The sequence below is a fragment of the Pseudophryne corroboree genome, chromosome 8 (genome assembly GCF_028390025.1).
Source record: "Pseudophryne corroboree isolate aPseCor3 chromosome 8, aPseCor3.hap2, whole genome shotgun sequence".
Lineage (NCBI taxonomy): Eukaryota > Metazoa > Chordata > Amphibia > Anura > Myobatrachidae > Pseudophryne > Pseudophryne corroboree.
The window spans coordinates 267565110-267571548 of record NC_086451.1 but is presented as its reverse complement, the minus strand read 5'-3'; positions in this window follow the sequence as shown (position 1 = coordinate 267571548).

The window sequence follows — 6439 nt, the reverse complement described above, 5'->3', positions numbered from 1 at the left end:
GGAAGGAGCCAGCACACCCAGTGAAGAAAATTTAAAGTGCTCCTCTGGACCCAGTCTATACCCCATCGTACTAGTTTCCCCCAATATCCCTTATGAATGCTAGAAAGAAAAAAAAAAATCAATAAGTACAGAACATAACACTCTGCCAGACTGTCATTTCTCTAAATTGTAAGTATGTTCTTTAGCCTTTCACGTCATATCATCTCCTTCCTCCCTGACCGTCCAGATCATAAGATGACTGGCTACTAGGCATGTTCTCCTGTGCAGCTTCCGAACATAGATGGTCCTTAGCCGCCTCTGTTGAATCAAAAATCAGGGTCTGCCCATTCTCTATCAACCTAAGTTTTGCTGGGTACCAAAGTGCAAACCTTTTGTCCCTCTCCACCTGCATCTTACATATAGGATGAAAAGCTTTCCGTTTTGCTGTAAAGCTGCCGATTAGTCCTGAAATATCAGGATGCTCATTCCTTCAATGTTAAAGGGATAATCTTTATTGCAAGCGTTACAAATTTTATCCTTTATACCATAGTCTGAAAATTTGTCAAATCACTGGCCTAGGTCTGCTGGATGGATCCTCTCTCAACGGGCTTAGACTGTGGGCTCTCTCTAGCTAGGGATTTATTACCTCTTTTTTAAGATTAAGTGCACTTACTATTTTATCTGTAATAAAGTTTGCCAGGGCAGATTCAGTAACAATTGTGGGCAATGAATCGCAAGTTTTTTTTTCTGTGAGCCCTATTTTCTAAATCATCTATTTTATCCAACAGCCACTGGATCGGTTTAGAATGTTCAACCACTGTATTACGAGTAACAAGTGTGTCCAATCCAAATCACTAACCCGTTGCTCCAGGGTTTCAATTCTAGATGTATTCTCTGCAATTTTGGCAGAAGCAGAGTCTGACGCTTGAATAAGATCAAGTTTTCGGTCTATAGTTGGTAATTAGGATGCCACCACATCATTAGCTTTACCTACTTCCCCTTCCAGGGGCAACCCCTCTTGAGCCTAGTAGGGGTATTACCAGGTGTTGGAGTTCATGTGTTACCCCGAATGGGTAATACCTGACCTGTCTTCCCTCCACGATTTCTTTGCTTTACCATCTCTGCGGTTTGTGCCTTGGGGGAGGACTTTCTACTACTCGACTTAGCAATGTATTTATCCATACCCTGAAGGACCCTAATTTAGATGACTCCTATGCACAGAAAAAAATGCCCAGCTACCAAGGCCTTTGTGCTACAGTGGTGTATGGATCCCAGAAGAATCAACCCCTCAAGTACCTTTTACTTCTGCCCCTAGGGCTTCGTATCCAAAATTAACAGATGTCTACTATCCGCTTTAATTTACAATAGGCAAATGGCTTGACTCATGCTAGTATCCCCACTATACAGTTCTAGAACAAAGTAAGACACAATATAATCTCGATCTTACAACAAATAATAAGATTTTACTTACCGATAAATCTATTTCTCGTAGTCCGTAGTGGATGCTGGGGACTCCGTCAGGACCATGGGGATTAGCGGCTCCGCAGGAGACAGGGCACAAAAATAAAGCTTTAGGATCAGGTGGTGTGCACTGGCTCCTCCCCCTATGACCCTCCTCCAAGCCTCAGTTAGGATACTGTGCCCGGACGAGCGTACACAATAAGGAAGGATTTTGAATCCCGGGTAAGACTCATACCAGCCACACCAATCACACCGTACAACTTGTGATCTGAACCCAGTTAACAGTATGACAAACGTAGGAGCCTCTGAACAGACGGCTCACAACAATAACAACCCGATTTTTTTGTAACAATAACTATGTACAAGTATTGCAGACAATCCGCACTTGGCGCCCGCCCAGCATCCACTACGGACTACGAGAAATAGATTTATCGGTAAGTAAAATCTTATTTTCTCTGACGTCCTAGTGGATGCTGGGGACTCCGTCAGGACCATGGGGATTATACCAAAGCTCCCAAACGGGCGGGAGAGTGCGGATGACTCTGCAGCACCGAATGAGAGAACTCCAGGTCCTCTTTAGCCAGGGTATCAAATTTGTAGAATTTTACAAACGTGTTCTCCCCCGACCACGTAGCTGCTCGGCAGAGTTGTAATGCCGAGACTCCTCGGGCAGCCGCCCAGGATGAGCCCACCTTCCTTGTGGAATGGGCCTTGACAGATTTAGGCTGTGGCAGGCCTGCCACAGAATGTGCAAGTTGAATTGTGCTACAAATCCAACGAGCAATCGTCTGCTTAGAAGCAGGAGCACCCAGCTTGTTGGGTGCATACAGGATAAACAGCGAGTCAGATTTTCTGACTCCAGCCGTCCTTGAAATATATATTCTCAATGCCCGGACAACGTCCAGCAACTTGGAATCCTCAGAATCGCTAGTAGCCGCAGGCACCACAATAGGCTGGTTCAGATGAAACGCTGACACCACCTTAGGCAGAAAATGAGGACGCGTCCGCAGTTCTGCCCTGTCCGAATGGAAAATCAGATATGGGCTTTTATACGATAAAGCCGCCAATTCTAATACTCTCCTGGCTGAAGCCAGGGCCAGTAGCATGGTTACTTTCCACGTAAGATATTTCAAATCCACCGATTTGAGTGGCTCAAACCAATGGGATTTGAGAAAATCCAAAACTACATTAAAGGTCCCACGGAGCCACAGGGGGCACAACCGGGGGCTGTATATGTAGTACTCCTTTAACAAAAGTCTGGACTTCAGGAACTGAAGCCAATTCTTTCTGGAAGAAAATCGACAGGGCCGAAATTTGAACCTTAATGGACCCCAATTTGAGGCCCATAGACAATCCTGTTTGCAGGAAATGTAGGAATCGACCCAGTTGAAATTCCTCCGTGGGGACCTTCCTGGCCTCACACCACGCAACATATTTTCTCCAAATGCGGTGATAATGTTGTGCAGTCACCTCCTTCCTGGCTTTAACCTCTTCCGGAATGCCTTTTTCCCTTAGAATTCGGCGTTCAACCGCCACGCCGTCAAACGCAGCCGAGGTAAGTCTTGGAATAGACACGGTCCCTGCTGAATCAGGTCCCGCCTTAGAGGTAGAGGCCACGGATTTTCCGTGAGCATCTCCTGAAGTTCCGGGTACCAAGTTCTTCTTGGCCAATCCGGAGCCACGAGTATCGTTCTTACTCCCCTTTGCCGTATAATTCTCAGTACTTTGGGTATGAGAGGCAGAGGAGGAAACACATACACTGACTGGAACACCCACGGTGTTACCAGAGCGTCCACAGCTATTGCCTGAGGGTCTCTTGACCTGGCGCAATACCTGTCCAGTTTTTTGTTGAGGCGAGACGCCATCATATCCACCTTTGGTTTTTCCCAACGGTTCACAATCATGTGGAAGACTTCCGGATGAAGTCCCCACTCTCCCGGGTGTAGATCGTGTCTGCTGAGGAAGTCTGCTTCCCAGTTGTCCACTCCCGGAATGAACACTGCTGACAGTGCTATCACATGATCTTCCGCCCAGCGAAGAATCCTTGCAGCTTCTGTCATTGCTCTCCTGCTTCTTGTGCAGCCCTGTCTGTTTACGTGGGCAACTGCCGTGATGTTGTCCGACTGGATCAACACCGGCTGACCCTGAAGCAGGGGTTTTGCCAGGCTTAGAGCATTGTAAATCGCTCTTAGCTCCAGTATATTTATGTGAAGAGACATCTCCAGGCTTGACCATACTCCCTGGAAGTTTCTTCCCTGTGTGACCGCTCCCCAGCCTCTCAGACTGGCATCCGTGGTCACCAGGACCCAGTCCTGTATGCCGAATCTGCGGCCTTCTAACAGATGAGCACTCTGCAACCACCACAGAAGAGACACCCTTGTCCGTGGCGATAAGGTTATCCGCTGATGCATCTGCAGATGCGATCCGGACCATTTGTCCAGCAGATCCCACTGAAAAGTTTGTGCGTGGAATCTGCCGAATGGGATTGCTTCGTAAGAAGCCACCATCTTTCCCAGGACTCTTGTGCATTGATGCACAGACACTTTTCCTGGTTTTAGGAGGTTCCTGACAAGTTCGGATAACTCCTTGGCTTTCTCCTCCGGAAGAAACACCTTTTTCTGAACCGTGTCCAGAATCATTCCCAGGAACAGCAGACGTGTTGTCGGGGTCAACTGAGATTTTGGAAAATTCAGAATCCACCCGTGTTGTTGCAGCACTACTTGGGTTAGTGCTACTCCGTCCTCCAGCTGTTCTCTGGACCTTGCCCTTATCAGGAGATCGTCCAAGTAAGGGATAATTAATACGCCTCTTCTTCGTAGAAGAATCATCATTTCGGCCATTACCTTGGTAAAGACCCGAGGTGCCGTGGACAATCCAAACGGCAGCGTCTGAAACTGATAATGACAGTTTTGCACCACGAACCTGAGGTACCCTTGATGTGAAGGGCAAATTGGGACATGCAGGTAAGCATCTTTTATGTCCAGGGACACCATAAAGTCCCCTTCTTCCAGATTCGCTATCACTGCTCTGAGTGATTCCATCTTGAACTTGAATTTTTGTATGTACAGGTTCAAAGATTTCAGATTTAGAATAGGTCTTACCGAGCCGTCCGGCTTCGGTACCACAAATAGCGTGGAGTAATACCCCTTTCCCTGTTGTAGGAGGGGTACCTTGACTATCACCTGCTGAGAAAACAGCTTGTGAATGGCTTCCAATACCGTCGCCCTGTCTGAGGGAGACGTTGGCAAAGCAGACTTTAGGAACCGGCGAGGGGGAGACTTCTCGAATTCCAACCTGTAACCCTGAGATACTACCTGCAGGATCCAGGGGTCCACCTGTGAGCAAGCCCACTGCGCGCTGAAATTCTTGAGTCGACCCCCCACCGTTCCTGAGTCCGCTTGTAAAGCCCCAGCGTCATGCTGAGGGCTTTGCAGAACCCGCGGAGGGCTTCTGTTCCTGGGAAGGAGCTGCTTGCTGCCCTCTCTTACCCTTTCCTCTGCCTCGGGGCAGATATTACTGTCCTTTTGCCCGCTTGTTCTTATAGGACCGAAAGGACTGCGGCTGAAAAGACGGTGTCTTTTTCTGTTGGGAGGGGGTCTGAGGTAAAAAGGTGGATTTCCCGGCCGTTGCCGTGGCCACCAGATCCGATAGACCGACGCCAAATAATTCCTCCCCTTTATACGGCAATACTTCCATATGCCGTTTTGAATCCGCATCACCTGACCACTGTCGTGTCCATAAACTTCTTCTGGCAGATATGGACATCGCACTTACTCTCGATGCCAGAGTGCAAATATCCCTCTGAGCATCTCGCATATAAAGAAAAGCATCCTTTAATTGCTCTAAAGTCTGTAAAATACTGTCCCTATCCAGGGTATCAATATTTTCAGTCAGGGAATCCGACCAGACCACCCCAGCACTGCACATCCAGGCTGAGGCGATGGCTGGTCGCAGTATAACACCAGTATGTGTGTATATACTTTTTAGGGTAGTTTCCAGCCTCCTATCAGCTGGATCCTTGAGGGCGGCCGTATCAGGAGACGGTAACGCCACTTGTTTTGATAAGCGTGTGAGCGCCTTATCCACCTTAGGGGGTGTTTCCCAGCGCGCCCTAACCTCTGGCGGGAAAGGGTATAATGCCAATAACTTTTTTGAAATTAGCCCTTTTCTATCTGGGTTAACCCACGCTTCATCACATACATCATTCAATTCCTCTGATTCAGGAAAAACTACAGGTAGTTTTTTCACCCCCCACATAATACCCCTTTTTGTGGTACTTGTAGTATCAGAGATATGCAAAGCCTCCTTCATTGCCGTGATCATATAACGTGTGGCCCTACTGGAAAATACGTTTGTTTCTTCACCGTCGACACTAGATTCAGTGTCCGTGTCTGTATCGACCGACTGAGGTAAAGGGCGTTTTACAGCCCCTGACGGTGTCTGAGACGCCTGGGCAGGTACTAACTGGTTTGACGGCCGTCTCATGTCGTCAACTGATTTTTGTAATGTGCTGACATTATCACGTAATTCCATAAACAAAGCCATCCATTCCGGTGTCGACTCCCTGGGGGGTGACATCACCATTACCGGCAATTGCTCTGCCTCCACACCAACATCGTCCTCATACATGTCGACACACACGTACCGACACACAGGGAATGCTCTATTGAAGACAGGACCCCACTAGCCCTTTGGGGAGACAGAGGGAGAGTTTGCCAGCACACACCCAAGCGCTATAATATATATGGGAACAACCCTATATAAGTGTTGTATCCTTATAGCAGCTTAAATATAGTAATATCGCCAAAAAAAGTGCCCCCCCTCTCTGTTTTACCCTGTTTCTGTAGTGCAGTGCAGGGGAGAGTCCTGGGAGCCTTCCTCACAGCGGAGCTGAGCAGGAAAATGGCGCTGTGTGCTGAGGAGAATAAGCCCCGCCCCCTATTTCGGCGGGCTCTTCTCCGGAGTTTGTGAGATCTGGCAGGGGTTAAATACAACCATA